Raw genomic sequence first — 22,696 nt, 5'->3', positions numbered from 1 at the left:
TTTAACGCCACAACGGTTTATGCAATGAGATAGAACGGGGGGAATAAAAGCGAGCATGAACTTGGGGGAACTTCGGGTGTGGCTGTCTCGTCTGTGAAATGAAGGCTTCCCTCGTGCGACTGACGAGGGCCGGACTCCGGCGAACTGCTGTGGAGGGACGCGCAGCGCCACTCCGCGCCACCGGGTGGTGCACTAGGTGGTGCACTGAGTGGTGCACTGAGTGGTGCACTGAGTGGTGCTCCTCGTCGCAGGCGCGTCTGACATGTCTGACGGCGTTGCGCCTCCGTGTCTTGGGAAGCCTTCTTTTCACAGACGAGAGAGAGCCAAAACCCGAAGTTCCCCGAAGCTCATGCTTTTTTTTTTTTCCGTACCTTCAATGTAGCTATCCTAACCAAATCGACCGTCCACAATGTTTTAAAGTATTTATAATGTAGCTAACCTAACCTAATTGACCATTATTAGAGACCGGAAAAATTCGCGAGTTCATTTCGCGGTAGGCTAAATTACAAATAGTTATACCTCAGTGCTGCCTCTGCTATTGGCTCACAACTCACCTGGATGACTCTGAGCCAATGAGAAACACCCAACCAAAGCTGCTACGTTGGGACGTCTCACAAGACAGCAACCAATGAGTGGGTGACATTTGACCGAGTGTACGTAGAACTATGGAGTTCATCCTACAGGTCATTGAACCCGCGAATTTTTCCGGTCCCTAACCATTATCCATTGGTATCCTTTTATCAACACCACCATATTTATTTACAATGAACAAAAAAAAACCGAAGATGCACGATTGGGCGTTTGGATCTCTCGTCTGTGAAAAGAAGGATTCCTCCGTGTCTTCCTCTGACTCTGGTCCACACACACAGCAGCACTGGGACTAGCTTGGCTCTTCTCCAGGCCGTTATACTCAACAGAGCTTCGATAAAAAAAAACACCTGCATTAACGGCATTTAAACGCATTTCTTGAAAAATTTAACCAAATTTTCAATATATATTTGGTACCAAACATGTTATTTTCCACGCCTGCACACTATCGTAATTTTTTTTTAATTACATCGTCGTGTAGGCTTCATTTCCCGTTTCAAGGAAACTTAATGAAAAAAAAAAAAAACGGTGCCCAAGATGAAGTTATAGAAATAAAATTTAAATTAGTAATTTTTGTCAGGAAATTATTATTATTTATTTTCGCGCTAACTTGCAGTTTATTTTTGCACTCATCTAGCACCTTGTTGTCCACCAGGTCAGCTGCAGATGGCGCTGCCCGACCGCGGATGTTCCGCCCCGCGCGACTGCGCCGCCAGCAGCTGACGTCACAGGTCACCTGGACCAATCAAGAGCCACATCCGCCCCTGCACGCGTGGAAATGAAGTTGCCAGGAAACGCAGTTCGTGAAACATCGCCGCCCAGCTCTTCCGCGTTGCCGCGTAGCCAAATTGCCACGTTGCCACGTTGCCGCAGTCCGGATAACACGTCGTGGGGTGAGCGTTGCGGCTACGTGGCTGCAAGTCTGTTGGTTCCAGAACAATGCAAATTAACGTTTATTTTTTCACGATTTCGAAAAACATTTTTTGACGTGACAACGTCTAATAAATCGATGAACGCAGGCTGCACGCACGAAAAAGTGTCACGTTCCGCCTGAGCCGAGGCGCGCAAGAACCGACCAACCACCGTGCGAGAAAATCTTCTATGACATCACACCGGTTAAGGCGGACTTTTTAACTGATTGTTCGTGATTATATTTAAACAATTTATTTAAATTAAAATTGCAAAAAAACTGTAAATAATATTTGAAAATTAAAAAGTATGCAATTCTTCATCAATGTTTTCTTATGACGTTATCAGTAAAATTATCGTCCGTAAACCGACTTTACGGACAAACACCCCCCCCCCCCCCCAATTTTTTCAGATCCTATGAATCAACAGATTATTTCGCAAAAAATGTTACCCGCGAGTTATACCAGCGCCAAAAAGTTCCAGCTAGGAATAGTTCAGGTCGGGATTTCTGGCAGCTGCTCGACACAGGAGCGAGGTTTACAAGCTATCTTTAAAATCATGCGTATTTCGCTAAAAAAAATTCCAAGACTAGCAGGAAGTTAAAATACTGCGTTGTCGTCTGTGTTTCGTGATTTCGTGCGTTTCTTTCATGCGCATGTCGAGTGTTACAGCACCAAATCACAGCAAACGAGTCCAGAGTGGCTTGGGCTTATAATGCAACAACTTCTCTCGCAGACGGCCGCCAATCACAAGGAAGAAACAGCTGACGGCGGGTATGCCTTTTTGGAGTCTAAAAAGGCGTTTAAAATTTTTTATTTTCACGAAAAAATGCCTGTCCCTGGCTATCGTGAGCAGCGCGCTACGGTGGTACAACAACTACGACTAGAGACCGGAAAAATTCGCGAATTCATTTCGCGATAGGCTAAAATACAAATAGTTATACCTCAGTGCTCACAACTCACCTGGATGACTCTGGGCCAGTGAGAAACACCCGAGCAAAGCTTTATCGAATCACAGGCTGCTGCGTTGGGACGTCTCACAAGACAGCAGCCCAACGAGTGGGTGGCACTTGACCGAGTGTACGTCCTGCAGGTCATTGAACCCGCGAATTTTTCCGGTCCCTAACTATGACCCCTTATGGGACCACGCACTGCCCTCTGCGAACCACCAGCTGCCTCGATGCAGTCGAGGTCGAGATACGCCACTCATGATCGACCCGCGCGCCCCTAGCGTCCAACTGCGGCCGTTTTCCCGAGGGGACTTCCCCCTTCCACTTGTGGGCGGGGCAATCCAGGCGCGGTCAGATAATACGGCCAATAATCCGATTACGAACAAAGTAATGAAGCTTACTTCAAATTTGAAATAATCCCGTTCTAAATACAGTGAGTCAGTGGTTCCCAAACTTTTTTCAGCTGGCGACCCACCTTTCCTTATAGGTAGAGACCGGAAAAATTCGCGGATTCATTTATTGATAGGCTGAAATTCAAACATGTGTACAATTCTGCTGGCTCTGCTATTGGCTCACGGTTTAACTGGAGCTCTCTGGGCCAATGAGAGACTATCGATCAAAGAAGCGTCGAATCACAAGCTACCCAGTGGAGACGCCTCACAATTTAGTAACCAATGAACACGCGTGTTTACTTGAGAGGTGCAGAGGATAATGGAGGCTATCCTAGAGGTCATTGAATCCGCGAATTTTTCCGGTCGCTACTTATAGGAATACCTCCATCGGTCCATGGTGGAGTAAAACAACCTTATTTGTATCGTATCCCTTCCTTATGTATATGTATTTCACCATGAAATATTGCAAATATATATCCTTTTTTTAAGATACCGATTTATTATTGATAAACAATTTGTGTTCTGATTTGAAAATGGTTTACAAAATATAAGCACTTTTTACCAAAACATTTATTTATTTATAAATAGACATGTGTTTGCACACAATTCGATTTGTTTCGATTTTTCTTATTTTTTCTGGTGGTTTGCTCGATGGTTTCTGATGGTTTTGGGATCGGGTCGCAACCCACCTGTAACCCTTCCGCGACCCACCGTTTGAGAACCGCTGCAGTAAGTTCATTAAAGAATGCCCCAGTTCAAAAATTTTATTAGCATGACTGTAACTGAAAAATGTTTTTTGAATGAACGCAATGCGCGAGTACTGCTTTGTTGTTTCTCTCGCTTGCAGCGCCACCTACGCAAAATGGCGGCTACTGAGCATGAAGCGATTTGTGTCCTGCAATTGGCTAAGAGCGAATCTGTAATTTCAGTTCAAAGTTGCGTTTTCGTTTAAAATTTTAGTTGTGATCCCCCACGTGGCAAAAAAAAATAAATCTGCCGATGGTAGGTACAGGCAATTCGAAACGACAGAGCTCTTTTTCGCTGGCATTTCCAATAAGCAATGCGATTTTTTTTCTCCTTTTGGGCTTTATAAAAGATCGTGTCTACGCAACGCCGCCACATAATGATTTGCCAGAGTTGACACACAGAATTGATTAGGTTATTTCTTCCACTACTCCTGACTTGTTAACCAAAGTGTGGGAAGAATTGGTCTTTAGGTTGGCTGCGTACCGTATAACTAGGGACCGGAAAAATTCGCGGTTTCAATGACCTCTAGGATGGACTCTAGAGTCCTCTACACACTTGAGCAAACATCCCCTGCTCATTGGCTGCTGACCCGAGAGTGATTAGACACTTTGGCTGAGAGTCTCTCTCTCATTGGCCAAGAGTCTTCCAGGTGAACCGTGCGCCAACAGTAGAAGGATCGCAAACGTATGAGTATCTGAATTTTAACCTATCGTGAAATGAATCTGCGAATTTTTCCGGTCTCTACGTATAACTAAAGGTGCACATATTGAACATTTGTAAGAAAAAAACTAGGTATATGTACTTACAGATTGATGTATGATTTGTTGTAAATAGTCTAGATTAAAAGATTATAATATACCATTGAAATTGGGAAATTTCGTTTATTTAAATTCTGTACTCTCCTTGGCTAGCGATGCGTGTTTATCCCAAATGTTAACTACATAATGGAAGCATTTCTGCACGTGGACGGACGGGATCCTGTTGTTCCGCCAACAACTCACGTGTCAGAGGCGAGACGATGCGCGGCGCGTTGTCGTGAGGAAGGAGGAAGCCATTCACCATTTTGACGTGACAACGTCTAATAAATCGATGAACGCCGGCTGCACGCACGAAAAATTGACCCGTTACGCACATTGTCCCGTTACGCTGTGTCCCGTTACGCTCATTGTACGCTTGCGCCGCATCTATCTCTTTTCCACTCGATTGGAACAACCATCGATTTTACTTTTTCGAGGCACATTAAACTTGAAACACTTCCATTCATTTCCTACTTTTCCTATCATCGCACATTATCCCGTTACGCTGTGTCCCGTTACGCTCATTGTACTCTTGCGCCGCATCTATCTCTCTTCCACTCGATTGGAACAACCATCGATTTTACTTTTTCGAGGCACATTAAACTTGAAACACTTCCATTCGTTTCCTACTTTTCCTATCATCGTCTTATCCTTAACAGAATAACACAGATTGGAAGAAGTTAAATAGCAAACATGTATAAAAGTTATAGTTAAAATTATCTCTTCGTTAAAGTAATAAACATATTTGAATTAATGAGTGCAAATAAAAGTAAATTTATCAATGAAATTGTAGATCTCATTTCACTCCTTCTTTATATCCATACAAAATAGTGATAATTCAATAAAAATGATTCAATTTTATTCATAAAAGTATGCAATCATTTCATCAATGTTTTGTTATGACGTTGTCACGTTAAACTATCATCCGTAAACTGACTTTACAGACAAGCAATTTTTTTTTCTGGTCTCCGTCTCGCAAAATAAATCTAATTGTTAACACGTTGTACGAAAATACGCGATTAGAGATAAGGAAATTCGGCCCATTCACCAAGTCGCCAATTAGAACGCATGCCTTCACACTCTCTCACTACTGTGGTCATGATTGGACCGCAGTTATTTGAACACGCCGTTCTACGACCGTGAGGCTAGGGGAGAAGTAGGCGAATCCAGGTAGTGCCAACTTACAAGGATTAAAAAAAATTCTCGCTAAGATATTCAACCAATGGGAAAGCAAACATAGGTGGAGCACACCTATGACTTTGAATTCTACCCTGAGGCCAGACGAAACCGCGAAATTTCCTTGTCTTCACCCATGATTAGGGACAGGCATTTTTCGCGAAAAAATCTGAACGCCTATTAGACTGCAACAATGTATATCAACATCAGCTGTTTTTTCCTTGTGATTGGTGGCTCTCTGCGAGAGAAGTCGTTGCCTTATTCGGCCGAACCACTCTGGACGCGTTTGCTTCCTGCTGAATTACCGTGATTGGTACAATCGAAATGTACCTGAAAAAAATTCACCCAACCATGAAACAAAGACGATGCTACAGTGTTTTAACTCGCAGCTGGTCTCTGAATCTTTTCGCGAAATATGCATGCCCCTACCCATGATGCGCGACAGGACATCACTCTTCCGGCTCTGGGAGCCGACTGACAAGTCACGACTTGTTCAGACCTGACACCGACTATCTCAACGGATCAGGCTATCGGGCATATCACTTCAGATCGACGTAGCGTCAGCAGTTGCTGCTACGACAGTTCATTCGCCTTGTTTGTTTGATGGCACCTCGTACCTACACTCCGTGATGCAGGCAGTGGCGTGCGCACGTGGGAGGACCAGACAAACCGTGGAGTCTGCTTCTGGCCCGCACTTGTCACTCGCTTGTCACTCCTCCAGCAGTCACTCACTTGTCACTCCTCCAGCAGTCACTCACCCGTCACTCCTCTGAAGAACCCCCGACTGCGACACAGCAGCTGAAACAGCCGGTGGATCGGTTAACACTGCAACCGTTCACACAGGGGATGAAACAAATGTAACAAAAAATCTACGTGTATCTTACAAAACACAAACTACAACAAACTTCGCAAATATCGTTTCATTTGTTTGTTTGTTTCCAGTCAAATCACAAGCGCTCTGCAATAAAACGACTGCGTTACCAGCGTTAACAAAATGGAATATTTCTGAAAATTAATGGTGTCAGGGATTTTAAAATGTTACTAACGCCCAATTAAATTTTTATGTTATATATTTTTTTTCTTTTGTGGTCACTTTAAAATTTCAGCTGCTAAAATTATTGGAAGATAAACAGTTGCACCTTATAAATATAATTTTTTTGTGAAATATTTTTTTAATAATTTAATATGTGGGATTTACATTTGCACAATATTAAAATTAACTGAATTAAATTTTTTTTTTGTATTGATAATTGGGCATGTTACAGCCTCTGCATGGGAACAGGGATTGTTTCTGAGGGGCGGACACACAGGCCGGCAGGCGGTCTCGTGGAGGGGTGGAAGGGAGGTAAAAGCAGTGCAGGGGAAGTGGTCGATGATCTGTCGAGGTCGTGGAGTTGTCCATTGCCCCGTGGGGCCCGGGAAGCCTTCTTTTCACAGACGAGAGAGCCAAACTCCCGATCTTGCATCTTCGGTTTTTTTTTTTGGTTCATTGTAAAAGGTTAGGTTAGCTACATTATAAATACTTTAAAACATTGTGGACGGTTGATTTGGTTAGGATAGCTACATTAAAGATATTGTGAAATCATATAAACGGTTTCCTAGCCCTGGATATAGCTACATATTAAAAAGTTTTTTGCTAAGCAACCATAAAATGATTTTACAGTATTTTTAATATAGCTATACTTACCTTATATAAGCAAACATCCACAATGTTTTAAAGTATTTATAATGTAGCTGACCTATCCTAATCGACCGCAAAATGTAATGCCACACAATGAGATAGAACGGAAAAAAAAGCGAGCATGAACTTCGGGGAACTTCGGGTGTGGCTCTCTCGTCTGTGAGATGAAGGCTTCCCTCCAATCACAGCCGCGCGCCGCGCAGGACCGACACAACGAGAGAGTAACCCTGTTGGCATATATCGGCAGCGACAGCGACCATCAGTCATCCCGGCAATCAAATCGCTTGCGTTTGTTTCTCTCGCCGCCGCCGAGAATGACGCCAGCACAGAGCGTCAATTTTGAAATATCCAGTAATGGAAACATTACATTATTAACCCCGTCGCAGTGTTGTTGTTGGTGACCGTCGAGAGAGAACTAATTCGATGCATTTCACTCCGTCCCCCACAAATTCGCTCGGCAATTAAAACACGGCGGGCGAGCGAGCGGGAAATCTGCTACCGCTCGACTTTATTTACAACCGACAAAAGAAAGAATTTAAAACGAACTCGAGGGAGTTTAACACGGATCAAGATTATTTATCAATTCAGGATGATATTATCTCCACACTAAATAGCGTGAAAACTTAAGAGGTTCAAATGTAGGTATATATTCGTCGTCTGTCCACTATACTGTGTCATTAACGAAACGTTTGTTCAGTTGGTATGTAGCCATTGGTAGAGACCGGAACAATTTGCGAATTCATTTCGCGATAGGCTAAAATTCAAATAGTTATACCTCAGTGCTGCCTCTGCCATTGGCTCACAACTCACCTGGATGACTCTGGGCCAATGACAAACGCCCGGGCAAAGCTTTATCAAATCACAGGCTGCTACGTTGGGACGTCTCACAAGAAAGCAGCCAATGAGTGGGTGGTATTTGACCGAGTGTGCAAAGAACTATGGAGTTTATCCTGCAGGTAATTGAACCCGCGAATTTTTCCGGTCCCTAGCCATTGGAGATGTTTTTTTTACTCCCGCCATCGCCTTCGATTATTCACAAACACTCTTCGGAACGATCGCATGTTGTCCAAATCCTGGCCTTTACGTTTCTATAGTTGAATATGTAACTGTTCTTCCAAGCCTGCTGTTTTTAAGACACCGCGAGTGTTTGTGAGGCGGTTGTCAGGGCTGGGTACTGTCGATAACACCCGGCCTTCAGTCAGGACCGCCGGGTGTCGGGGAGTGTCGGGGAGTGTCGGGGAGTGTCGGGGAGTGTCGGGGAGTGTCGGGGAGTGTCGGGGAGTGTCGGGGAGTGTCGGGGAGTGTCGGGGAGTGTCGGGGAGTGTCGGGGAGTGTCGGGGAGTGTCGGGGAGTGTCGGGGAGTGTCGGGGAGTGTCGGGGAGTGTCGGGGAGTGTCGGGGAGTGTCGGGGAGTGTCGGGGAGTGTCGGGGAGTGTCGGGGAGTGTCGGGGAGTGTCGGGGAGTGTCGGGGAGTGTCGGGGAGTGTCGGGGAGTGTCGGGGAGTGTCGGGGAGTGTCGGGGAGTGTCGGGGAGTGTCGGGGAGTGTCGGGGAGTGTCGGGGAGTGTCGGGGAGTGTCGGGGAGTGTCGGGGAGTGTCGGGGAGTGTCGGGGAGTGTCGGGGAGTGTCAGGGTGTGTCGGGGAGTGTCAGCAGCCTAGTTTGTAAGTCATTTATCTTTTTTCTGTCTTAGTATCTTATTTTTTTAGGTGCTGACTGGCGGCGGAGTGAGTGGTCAGTGTAACCACTCACCACCAGGGGCGCTTGCGTCCCTGGTCACTAAATCCAGTACTGGACAAATAGTAAAGCGGACCACGAGTCCAAGTGCCCAACCCCCGCATGGTAGACTCTTTTCTACTCTGTCCAACACTTCATCCAGACCATCCTCTGTCTGCTGTAGATTCCTACACGTAATGCATGCCGATTTGCATCCCGCATGAAATGTGCCCAGGGTTTTCCCCTGTGTCTATGCAGGTTTTACCTGGGCCTAACCTATCTCTAGTTATAGTCTAGATTTAAGAGTGAGGGGAGTTAGTCATGGCGCCAATCGCTGCCATGGCTGGCCAATCCCCTCCTAGCACATGATGCATGCGACCCTCTCCCTGCATGGCTAATCCCAGCATGACCAGGCGTATAGGCTTCGACCTGAGACTCACCTAGGTCCCTCCCTAACCCGGACCCCTCCAGAATACACTTAGTTTTAGTTAGGTTGGAAAAATTAAAAAAATCGGGGAGTGTCGGGGAGTGTCGGGGAGTGTCGGTAGGAGGGGAGCAGGAACGCCGAACCGCGCCGAACAGCGACACACGGAGACGTCCCTCCTGCAATGAAGCCGTCACATTCCTCTCCCCGGACGAACCGACTGCGTGTTTTAATTCCGTTTTTAAATCCTGCGAACGGCAATTTTTGATAAAGAGGATCAGAAGGAAGCTTTATAGCCAATTATTATTTCTGTCAGTTTAATGAACAATCGCGTTTTGAGAGAGCATTATTGTTTTTTTAAAAATAAACTCTAATATTATATAAAAATAACCTACAGTTATTCGCGAGGTACACAGAACTTTCGGAAATTACAGGGATAAATTAAATGAAAGGCAGAGGATTAATTTTTATTTTTTGAAAGAACGCGTGTCCGGGAAACCGGTACCCCGCAAAGCGACGAGTGCGAGCGACAGCGCGCAGCTACATTCCGCGCGCATCGAGGCGCTGCCGCACTGGCCGAGAGCGCGCCCGGTCGCGGTGACGTTACCACGGCCCCTGGGAAGCAGGCAGCGCGCGCAGCAGACGTTCAGAGCTAGTTAGAAACACGCACCAGCGACCAGCAGTCTGGCGCGGGTCGTTACCCCAACGCCGAAATACCACAACGCCGAACGTACAATAACGCCGAATACCATAACGCCGAATGCCAAATTGACCGCAACGCCGATAGCTAGAAAACTGCTGTGTACCACAACGCCGAAATACAGTAACGCCGAAAAATGTTTCTGCTGGGAGGGGGGGGGGGGCACATGAGAAAAATGAAAAACAACTTAATGAATTCGTGTGCTAACCTTACTTAACCTAACCTTTGTGGCATTTTTCGGCGTTAATGTATTTCGGCGTTGTGGTAATTCGGCGTTGTGGTACACAGCAGTTTTCTAGCTGTCGGCGTTGTAGTCAATTTGACATTCGGCGTTATGGTTTTCGGCGTTATTGTACGTTCGGCGTTGTGGTATTTCAGCGTTGTGGTGCGTCCCTGTCTGGCGAAACTGTTTCTGCGTCACGTGTCCTTCTTGTTTCACTAGTAGTTTTATTATTTATTTATTTTCTTACCTAACTTATAACTAAGTGCATTTGTTTTGAAGGGGTCTGGGTGATGTGAAGATTCTAAGTGCGTCTCAGGCCAAAACCTACACGTCTCAGAATGAGGAGTTTCAGCCATGTGGGACGGGAAACATGCATCATGTGCCTTGTGCTGGTATTGGCCAGCCACACAGCTACTGGTGCCATGACTAACTCCTCTCTCTTAAGGCCCCCGCCCACCCAGCACACAAGGTGCGCAGAGCTTCAGGAAAAACAAAGATATTTCATAACTACTCAAGATATCCGGGCGGGGATCTGCTTACGACAAACATTTAATAATTCGCCGAGGGGGAGAAAAGTACTTTTGATTTCGGATTAAGATATAAACTGTATTTTTAGAAGAGTTAAAATGGTTAAAAGGCTTGTTTTCAGAGTAATTTTTTAGGCAGAAAACAACCGTTACAGATTCTTGAAAGCACTCGAGGGACTTGCATTACACCTTTACCTTTATTTATATGCCATGTAATGTTACAGTCACCGCTCCTGTGCACTGGGAGAAGACTGCGCGCCGGTCCAGAGGAGACACCGCGCTGGAAGCACCAGCCAGTCCCGCCTCGCCGACACAGATACGCCCCAGAGACTATATCTAGACGAGTTGGCCGAGGTGGGAACCCTGGGTTCAGTCACGCCAAGTGGAGTTCAGAAGGCAAGCTCAGTGGTTGGTCCAGGGGAATAGTTCCGCTCGGCAGAGATGTTCATATCGTGCATTGCTCGGGTGCTTGGACACGAGTATTCGGTATGACTGTACTTTCGTCCTCCGCTAGGCTGCCAGTCAGAGGCAAATTAAAATTAAAACATCAAAAACAATAACTAACTTAAACAAGCAGAAATAAAAAAATTAAAGTATTCAACTTTTAAATAGCCTATTCTAAAGACATTTTTTAAATAATAATAAGAAAGAGTAAAAAAAATAATTTTAATAAATGCCAAGAACAGTTTTAGCCGTCATTAAAAAGCTATTTATATTACTTTTTAGCAGACGACAGTTCAAATATTATGGATTTTAATTTACAAATCTCTACCAGTTTTATCATTGTTCACCAGGTTTTACCAACGTTGTCTAGGCCGTTAACCAGTGCGTTCAGGAGCACGACAACTAAATTTCCAAAAAGGGGGGGGGGGGGGGGCCAATACAAGCAATATACCTTTTTATAAAGAATCATCGATCCCCCCTATTGAAGCGGGGGGGGGGGGGTCCGGGGGTCCACCCCCGGGAAAATTTGTATTTCAAGGTGGAAAATGGTGCTATTTAAGCAGTTTTATTATCTAAAAATTGATTACACAGCACTTTCTTTGCCCCCGTTTGCGTTGTAACGTTTTTATAAATCATCAGTTCAGTGACTACCAATTCAAACATTTCTTAGTTAATACGTTTGCAAACTTACTGCCCAATCCAACGTGATGAGGGCAAAAGCTTTCGTCGCGCGGAATGATCCCAAAACTGGCGGATTGATGCGCACCGCCAGACGGCTGGCGACCTGATAGCGCGGAGATAAGAGAGTTGGCACTCCTGTTCTACTCAGTATCACGATAAGAGGCATAAGAGGCTGTGTGCTCTGTGCTCTGTGCTCTTTTCCGCCCTGCACCCGCGGAAAGGGTGGGCGAGGTTGCAATCGCCCGTAAATGCAGAATATAGATAAAGATCGCTCAAAATTAATGGCTCGCTTTTTTTTTAATAGCTCCTAAGTGGCGAGGCTGCCTGGTGAATGATCCCCTGTTGTAAAATTATGTCTTTTTTAGTGTTTTACAACGAGACATTTAAAACGCCCGTAACTGGTTCCCGTTCAAATATAAAGCAGTTTATACCTCAATTTTCTCGCGCATCGCAAAAAAAAAAGTTGTTTTGAAGCTCTTCAACTGCACATACATAAAACCCCAATATTCTAACATCTAAATCAGGGAAATATAATTATTTAAATACCTGCGTCGGCCCTTGCAAGGCAAGGCCTGGTTTATGAACTAAGCCAGTAACGCAAGAACGCAAGACGCAAAACGTTCAGCAACTACAATCTAATGTACCGGTTCATAAACTGCGCAAGCACAATAACTAGAGACAGAAAAAATTCGCGGATTCATTTCGTGATAGGCTGAAATTAAAAAATGTGTATAATTCTGCTGGTTCTGCTATTGGCTCGCGGTTTAACTGGAGCTCTCTGGGCCAATGAGAGACTATCGACCAAAGAAGCGTCGAATCACAAGCTACCCAATGGAGACGCCTCACAATTTAGCACCCAATGAACACGCGTGCTTACTTGAGCAGTGCAGAGGACAATGGAGGCTATCATATAGAGGTAATTGAATCTGCGAATTTTTTCCGGTCCCTAATAATAACATGTTCACATTATTGCGATGTTTTGCTTTTAACATCGCAATCCGCGCGTTATTGTGATTCCAGCGTCGCAGTATGAACTACACTGGCGGAGTGTTTCAAGCACCGCCCAGGTCCACCCGGGACACGCCACGGGAGGGAGGGAGGGGGGACAGAGGCTGGAACATGGGACCAGTTGGGCCCCGCAGGGGAGCGGCGACACGGAAGCAGTGAATCAACCAGGAACCACTCCTCCATCTGCCCGGGGACCAACCTCGGAACACACACGGGCTGTCCCGTGCACGCAGTTCTTCAATTGTACCGCACAAGTTCATACAAGTTCCCAGAACAAAATAAAAGGGGGATTTGTTGTCTGTAAAGTCGGTTTATGGACGATAATTTTTACGTGATAACATCATAAGAAAACATTGATGAAAAAATTGCATACTTTTTTTTAATTTTCAAATATTATTTACAGTTTTTTTTGCAAAATTCAATTTAAATAATTTGTTTAGATATAATCACGAACGATTAGTTATATAGAAATAAACTGAAATCAAATCAATGTCAATGAATTGTTAATTTGAAATGACCAAATTGGACAGATACATAAATATATTTTTTTAATTTTTTTTTTTTAAAGGCCCGTCTTAACCTGTTTGATATTATATGTAGAAGATTTTCTCGCACGGTGGTTGGCCGGTTCTTGCACGCTCGGCTCAGGCGGAACGTGACAATGAGTCATGATCTTTCGTGCGTGCAGCCGGCGTTCATCGATTTATTAAGACGTTATCACGTCAAAAAAAAAAGATACACCGAAATCTACCTACGCCTGTGCGCTGTGCCATTTTATCTGCGACCTCAGCCATACTTCCGTAGCGCGGGGACTTGAGCGCGCGCATTGGCTTGGCCACCGTTGAGGTCACTTGTGGCGGCCAGTCGTCTTGGTTATTACTATTACCTTTATTTTGCGTAAAGTTTATTTTAAGATGAGTTAATTTTTTCAATAACATTATTCATGTGTTTATATTATTTAATGGTGTATGTTATTATTTATTTATTGTAACTTTTTAATCGTATACCTTTTTTATTTTACGTTAAGTACCCTTATTCTGGAGTGGGACTTGCAAGAAATAACCAGAACGATCTAGCGGAGTGAGGGGAGGTAGTAGAGGAGGGGGGTGACGTCAGCTGACGTGACAAGGGGAGGCGACGGCCAGCTGTTTGCAGCGGAGGAGTGTGTGTTTGACCGCCGGCCGCGGAACTACTCGGTGGAGAGTAGAATTTGCATCCCAGCGATGAGTAACTGGTGTTACGTTACGTGAATAAGATTGAATATGACGGTAACGCCACGACACCTTGGGCGAAGCAACATAAGTGGTGGTATACGAGAACGCGATATTTGGGGGCCTAGTGCACGGGCCACCGATACAGCGCGATGCAAGAGGCGCTAAAAAGTGAGTGGGGTTTACACCCGACTACAGAGGTATGCTTCAGTAACAAGTAAGTGCGAGAACTGGATTTTGTTATTTGTGCCCGGCTGGTATGACTTATGGAAGACGTGTTTCAAAGACGTGTGGCGACGGGAATTGCTGGTTGAATTTATCTAGACTGAAGGACGTCACTATTTCGTTTCCCCCCCCCTCCTCCGTAATAGACTTTATGGGACTTTGGAATATAATTAAGTTTAGTGTAAGAGTGTCTGTATACAAAGGTCGCCACATGTGTTGAATTCAATTATAGCAATTTAAATGATATCTCGAATTAACCTTTTAGATCCCTTTACCCTTTTACAGTACTTAATTTTGAGCATCTTGTTTTTGGTAATTCATTATTATAACTATCACAATAGGTTATGCAGGACTGTCGGTAAATTTAGCATGCTAATGATTTATTTTGCGCACTGGCCAAATGTTACACCAGTCCATGCGCGTCTGTTGAATTTAATTTTACTACACTTTCAATATCAGCATGGCAGTGGTGACGCGTACACGGGACTGGCGTGGCGAGTGCGGATGTGTGCAACTACCCCGGTATAAGGGGGGTTGGCCACACCGTGTATTTGACTTTAAGACCGGTCCACACGCAACGTTTTGTTCATAGTTTTGACTGCGCAGGCAAAACTGTGCAAACAAAAGGCTGCAGTTTAGCCGTGTACACACAACACAGTTTGCAGCCAAGTTTTATCCTATCAGTTGCGAGAATTCCTTCCTTTGGCCAATTCTTTCCGGTATACCGACCTCAAAGAATTAATTTTTTTTGTGATTTTATCTCTGTTAGCCGCGATGTCAACCTCTTTGTATTTTTGCACAAGTGCTTCATACTCTTGACTTTTTTTTTGTCCCTATCGCTATATTATTTTGATTTGACCCGCCACAAACACGGAAAGGACTTGAACAGACCAATGAACTCTGTTATAAATTCACGTGAACACTGTCGCAAATCGGTCATCGTTGAACAGATTACGCTGTTCCGGCACAAATATCGAGGGAGAACTGAGCCCCGTGTACGGAGAAGACGGAGGAAGTGTCCACACGCTACGACAAGTAGTCTGTGCAGGTCGACTAAACTGCGCGGACATACATAAATGCTCTTGGCCACAGTTTTCCTTCTCCGTGTTCCGTCTCCGCGCAGTTTTCCTGTCCGCACGCTACGCCTTGTCTACAAAGATGTGACCTGCGCAGGTGAATCGTTTGCTGAAAACGTTGCGTGTGGACCGGCCTTTAGAGTACAAAGTTGGTAGACACTCGGTAGAGCCTATGGCGGTTGGGAAGGGGAGGGGGGGGGGGGTCGCCCCCAGCTGGCCCCGGGCACTCAGCCTCTGGACGCCGACTGCCCTGGCATCGCCGCTGGGTCGGATAAACACCGCGCCGCGGGAGGAACTCGTAGAGACGAGCGGCGGGAATAGCCTTGCTCCACCGGGGGACCTCGCCGTACACTCGCTGCCCGCGGCAACTGGCGCCCCGGTGCCCGCAGACGTCGGCGCCAGCATCTCCACACGTGGCCAGCCAGGTACACACAGCCTGGTGCCAAACGGTTCCTCTCCCTTATTTTTTTTTGACGTGATAACGTCTTATAAATCAGATGAACGCGCGGCTGCACGCACGAAAAAATTTGCCACGTTCCGCACGAGCCGAGGCGTGCAAGAACCAGGGCCAACCACCGTGCGAGAAAATCTTCCATAATATAAAACAGGTTAAGGCGGGCTTTTTTTAAAACTAATTGTTCGTGATTATATTTAAACAAATTATTTAAATTAAAATTTACAAAAAAAAACTGTAAATAATATTTGAAAATTAAAAAGTATGCAATTTTTCATCAATGTTTTCTTATGACGTTATCACGTAAAATTATCGTCCTTAAACCGACTTTACAGACAACCCCCTCCCCCCTTTTTTAAGTTTATAAGTTTATTAGAAAACCTTTTTTGTCAGCTAGATTTTATTTATTTTAAGACTCGCAGTGACTCTTTGGTTTAACGGTACGTGAGTAGTTCGTTCCTTAAGTATATATTTGAGTGTCACGATGCAGTAAATAACGTAGAATACAGTCTTGAGAATTTTGAAACAATGCTACTTTTAACTTGTAAACAGAGATATTTCGCATGCGACAATGTATCTATTCAAGTTGATATTATTTTTAATGCGCTTTCATTCGCTTAACTTTTAAAGAACTATGTTTATGTGAACAAATCTTGGAAGTCGATTTTAACCGAATTCTAACTGTCGTATCGATTTGAAACTTTTGCAAGTACCGATGACAATATAATAATTCCATGACTATCACCTTTAGAGAAAGGGATGAAGGGGGGGGGGGGTAGAAAAATTACGTTATACAGAGTTATATTTCATTCTATAGATGTGGAACAAATTACTTAAATTAAAAAATATTTATATGTATTTTACTTTTTATTACATACAACAATAAATACGTGTTTTTTTTTAAATTTTTAAATGTGGAATTTTACTAAACCTAATTAATCACTACTACAAACAATTTGAAATAATGTTTTTAAAACAAACAAAGATGGCTGTGGCTCGCGCAGCGCACCTGGTGGCCGAGGAACGAAGCTGTGGGCGTGTTTCTGCTGAAAGCCCTGCAGGTACGCTCGTTATTCACCTGTATATATTAGCTTTCATGAGCATCGGGGGACGTACCAAGAATATCAGCGCGCCAAATACATTTTTTGTGATTAAGAAAAATACGCGGTAGTCTTGGGATTGCACCTCTGATAACCCAGTATTCTTCGCCTTCTTTTGTCGAGTCTGAGCAGCGCGGTCGAGCCGGCCTCCGTGGCGTAGTCGACGACAACGTATCTGGGTTCGAATCCCGGGAAGACATGGACAAGTGTTGTCCTAATCGTCTCATTGGCGCTTACCCATAAACCAACAAATACAGCAACAACAACCACAATTACACAACGACTCGGGGTTCCATAAAACAAAAAAAGAAAGAGGGGGGCATATTATGGGCTCACGAGAGACTGTCAAACTCACCAGTGTGCCACTCATTTATTATAAATTAAAAATTTTCAAAAGTGGCTAATTATCTAGTACAAGTTGAATGCAATCACAAAAGCAAACAAATTTTTAAAACTTTTTGACGTGATAACGTCTTATAAATCGATGAACGCCGGCTGCACGCACGAAAAAAAAAATTGTCACGTTCCGGCCGAGCCGAGGCGTGCAAGAACCGGCCAACCACCGTGCGAGAAAAATCTTCCATAATATCAAACAGGTAGAGGCGGGCTTTTTTTGACTAATTGTTCGTGGTTATATTTAAACAAATTATTTAAATTAAAATTTGCAAAAAAAAAAATGTAAATAATATTTGAAAATTAAAAAAAGCATGAAATTTTTCATCAATGTTTTCTTTGAACTTTATCACGTAAAATATCGTCCGTAAACACTTTACAGACAACCCCCTTTTTTGTCAGAATACAAACGTATAAGTAATTTTTTTATACAATGTATTGTTACACTGTTTTGCGATATGATTAAAGAAAAATGCTATTATTTTCTTACTGTGTGAGTATTCCGTTACTACTCAGCGCTGGCAGGTGAGGAGACGAGCACACGGGCCTACAGCAGGGCGCGGCACGGCTGACTCCGGCGAGCCGAGGAAGCCGTCTGCGTGTCGGGAGGTTGTTCTGAAGACCCGCCTGAAGAACCCCTGCCCCCTGCCCCCCCGGTGCCTCTTCAAGCCGCTGCTCAAAGGACGGCATCTCCGCGCGGTATGCGGCCTCTGGCCCGGGGCGCGCCCCTCTGTGAATGGTGCCCTGCCTCGACTTTATTTCACAGACGAGAGAGCCACACCCGAAGTTCCCCGAAGTTCATGCTCGCTTTTTTCTCCGTACTATCTCATTGCATAAACCGGTGTGGCATTAAATTTTGCGGTCGATTAGGATAGGTTAGCTACATTAGAAATACTTTAAAACATTGTGGATGGTTGGTTATGTTAGGTAAGTATAGCTACATTAAAAATACTGTAAAATCATTTTATGGTTGCTTAGCCAATAACTTTTTAATATGTAGCTATCCAGGGCTAGGAAACCGTTTACGTGACTGCACAGTATCTTTAATGTAGCTATCTTAAACAAATCAACCGTCCACAATGTTTTAAAGTATTTATAATGTAGCTAACATAACCTAATTGACCATTAGTTATTATGAGTTGTCCAAAATAAACATTCACGGACACACGGGTAATGAAAAATATGGTGGCGTACAAATAAATACCGTTGCCTTGTTTATGGTCTTGAAGATGCACGATCGGGCGTTTGGCTCTCTCGTCTGTGAAAAGAAGGCTTTCCGTCGACCACCCTGCCACCCCCCTCCGCCCACCCTCCCCGAGGCGGCGGTGTGTTGGCAGCAGAGCTGTAAAAGTAACGAGAAAAAAAATTCAAAGCAGTCATGAGGACTGCCGACAGAAGAGAAAACGTTTTCGCAATTTTTACGGAAAAAATATTATGACACAACAAATTTGTTTTATCACGTTAGTAAAATGACTCCTAAATTACTATAAAATACGCATTGCGTAGTATTTGTAGGTATTAAAAAAAATGATGTTCTTAATTTTTAGGTTATATTGCTACAAAGACTCCATTTTCTTCGTTATTCAAACTATATATCTAAATGAGAGTATTAATATATGTATTTCATGCTCCCCTTTTTACTGCACAGTAATCGTAAACTTAAGATTTAAAAGCGCAATAAGTTATACTAATATGAACAGATATAGTGTTATCGTTAACACGTCACGTGACCATGTCGATGACGACTTACATGAATCTACTCCCTATCATAACCTAAACATATTTCGTAAATGCATCGGCCGGGTATTACACATTCTCTTCTGATATCTTTGCTAAAGACCTAAATCAATGTAGACCAAATAATAGTTAAAATTATTATTATTACGTACCAATAATAACTATTAAATTAATAATGACAATTATTACGTGTTAATTGAATATACTTACTAAACACAGCGACACAACAGCGAAGAGCAGATGACTGTATCTTTCTCGCTCGGGTACACTCGGCGGTACCGAGTTCACCCGATCGAGCCTTTCACCTCAGAGCGTGACGGGTCAGCCTAACTTACTACCTACGAAAAAAAATTGGTTGTCTGTAAAGTCGGTTTACGGACGATAGTTTAACGTGACAACGCCATAACAAAACATTGATGAAATTATTGCATACTTTTATGAATAAAATTGAATCATTTTTATTGAATTATCACTATTGTTTATGGATACAAAGAAGGAGTGAAATGAAATCTACAATTTAATTGATAAATTTACTTTTATTTGCACTCATTAATTCAAATTATGTTTATTACTTTACCGAACAGATTATTTTAACTATAACTTTTATACATGTTTGCTATTTAACTTCTTCCAATCTGTGTTATTCTTTTAGGGATAGGACGATGATAGGAAAAGTAGGAAACGAATGTGAGTGTTTCAAGTTTGATGTGCCTCGAAAAAGTCAAATCGATGGTTGTTCCAATCGAGTGGAAGAAGAGATGGATGCGGCGCAAGCGTACAATAAGCGTAACGGGACACAGCGCAACGGGACAATGTGCGTAACGGGACACTTTTTCGTGCGTGCAGCCGGCGTTCATCGATTTATTAGACGTTGTCACGTCAAAAAAAAAACACGACAAAGAAGCACATGCCCTAGGAAAGAGTACAGAGATCCACAAGTGCACACAGGGACGCAGGCGGCCAGCACTCTCCACTGACCCTAAAGGTGGCCCGCGGTCGCCCGACGCTACCGGTAGCTCGCAGCTGACTCGCTCTGAGCGCTGTGGCTGCACCTCTGTAGCCCTTGCGCTCTGTGTCCGCCCGTCCGGTCGCACGGGCCTTCCCCCTCTACTCCCCTCCCCGACCCTGTCCTATATGCGAGTCCCGGAGAGCCAACAAATACTTATGGGAGACGTCGCGGCGCATTATCGGCCGCGCCGCCATGTTTAATCTGTGTTCGCGTGTTTGCTCGGCGCTGATTGGACGCAGGCCCCGGCACCGCCCGAGGTCGCCGGCGCTGCAGCGGCCCCTGGGCTCGTGCGCGGCGAAGTGGCGTCGACCCCGCGCAAGAAGGATATTACTTAGTATGCTGCTGGTTTTTTTTTTTCGGTTACGATTAAGATAATGGTTTCTTTCTGTTGAGCGAAATCTTCTAACATATCCTCAAAGTAAATTGTTTGAAGGATGTCACTTTCTATGCACATAACTAGAGACCGGAAAAATTCGCGGATTCATTTCGTGATAGGCTAAAAATTCAAACATGTGTATAATTCTGCTGGTTCTACTATTGGCTCGCGGTTCAACTGGAGCTCTCTCGGCCAATGAGAGATTATCGACCAAAGAAGCGTCGTAATCACAAGCTACCCAGTGGAGAAGTCCCACAATTTAGTACCCAATGAACACGCGTGTTTACTTGAGAAGTGCAGAGGATGATGTAGGCTATCCTAGAGGTCATTGAATCCGCGAATTTTTCCGGTCCCTACACATAACTGACAAATTACTTAGTCGTTCTTGTAACATTGTTGATCGCAATTAATTTTTTTTAATATTCTTTTAAGCTGCGAAAATGAACGCTCTCCACCACAATAATTGGTAACCGTTAGACAAAGGAATATGTTTTGGTAGCAACTTCAACGTTTGGAAATGTTTATTGTAATTTATCCGATTTTATTAGGTTATGTATAAGGTTGAGATATTTTAAATCCGCTGATTGCTCTGTTATGTTTATTAATTAGTGCAACCCGACAAACAAAAATTTTGACGGTGGCGCTGTAAGGTACTGTGCTCGACAAAAATGTTTTGAGAATAAATGTGAGAGGAATTGTCGGTCCTTCGTGGCCCTGGGCACGGGCCCCGTGTGCCCTTGTGGTAGAGACGGTATTGGGAGGGGGAAGCCTTCATTTCACAGACGAGAGAGCCACACCCGAAGTTCCCCGAAGTTCCCCGAAGTTCATGCTCGCTTTTTTTCCCCCGTTCTATCTCATTGTATAAACCAGTGTGGCATTAAATATTGCGGTCGATTAGGATAGGTTAGCTACATTATAAATACTTCAAAACATTGTGGATGGTTGGTTATATTAGGTAAGTATAGCTACATTAAAAATATTGTAAAATCATTTTATGGTTGCTTAGCAAATAACTTTTTAATATGTAGCTATCCAGAGCTAGGAAACCGTTTACATTATTTTACAGTATCTTTAATGTAGCTATCCTAACCAAATAAACAGCCCACAATGTTTTAAAGTATTTATAATGTAGCTAACCTAACCTAATTGACCATCAGTTATCATGAGTTACAATGAACAAAAAAATAAAACCCGAAAATGAACGATCGGTCGTTTGGCTCTCTCGTCTGTGAAAAGAAGGCTTCCCAATGGGAAGAAGCCACTCCGGCCAGGCGAGAGACTGCCCTGGCGGTCGGCTACACCCGGGGAAAGAGACTGCGTCCAATCCCGTGGCGCCCGGGACTCAGCTGCGCCCTGTCGCTAGCCAATCAGCGGCCCGACCCTCGACGACTCCACACACGCGCGCCCACACGCGTCCACGGGCTGTCTTCCCATCAGCCTTCCTCCCTCGACGGCAGAGACCTGGGGATACAATTCGCGGGTTCAATTCGTGATACGGTCCAAACTTCAAATAACTGTACAACTGTACTGCTTCTGCCATTGGTTCGCTGTTAGCCCAAAAGGATTTTGGGTCAACTATAGAACCTTGAGTCGATGAAGACTCGTATCGCGTGTTGTCCAATTGAGTCTATCCTGAACATCGCGAATTTTCCCGGTACCTACACTCATCGGTAGAGACAGGAAATATTCGCGATTTCAATTACCTGTAGGATATACTGCATGATCCTCTATGCACGCGGGAAAATTACATTTGCTCATTGGCTACTGACTCGTGACACCTGTTAACTGGGACGCTAGTGATTCGATACTTCTTTTGTTAAAGGTTTTTCATTGGCCGGGTATCATTCAGATAAACTGTGGCCCAATCACTGATGCAGCAAAAGGGCAAACGTTTTTGGACTCTGGACTGTCACGAAATGAATCCGCGAATTTTTCCGGTCTCTACTCATCGGTTGATGCCGGTATGTTCCGTGGGTTCGTTCGCCCGCCAGGTTGAAACTACACGCTTCAATTCTGAGGATGCACTTTCTCTTCGGTTGGTAGCGATTGGCCGCGAGTCTCAAAGAGGGAGGTGCCGAAGAGAACAAGTAGTGTCCGAAGGCTCACGGTGACTGCCGATGTATCCTGCGGGAATGGCGGCCGGTGGGAAATGAGTCGT

At 44.3% G+C, this 22,696-nt stretch overlaps 1 protein-coding gene and 1 long non-coding RNA gene across 2 annotated transcripts in view; one reads left to right on the top strand and one right to left on the bottom strand.

The window, feature by feature from the left end:
* LOC134543079 (neuropeptide CCHamide-1 receptor-like) overlaps positions 1-22,696 on the bottom strand; it is a 145,767-nt gene that overhangs the window by 62,215 nt on the left and 60,856 nt on the right. Inside the window, exon 2 of the mRNA XM_063387842.1 lies at positions 6,317-6,356. The gene's annotated coding sequence lies outside the window, so the exon portion shown is untranslated. The remainder of the gene's footprint in view (positions 1-6,316; positions 6,357-22,696) is intronic.
* Positions 1-22,696, top strand: part of LOC134543080 (uncharacterized) — a 167,314-nt gene that overhangs the window by 125,025 nt on the left and 19,593 nt on the right. The window lies entirely within an intron of this gene.

This window comes from Bacillus rossius, assembly GCF_032445375.1.
Source record: "Bacillus rossius redtenbacheri isolate Brsri chromosome 9 unlocalized genomic scaffold, Brsri_v3 Brsri_v3_scf9_2, whole genome shotgun sequence".
In the NCBI taxonomy this organism is placed as follows: Eukaryota; Metazoa; Arthropoda; class Insecta; order Phasmatodea; family Bacillidae; genus Bacillus; species Bacillus rossius.
This window is presented reverse-complemented; position numbering and strand designations above follow the sequence as displayed.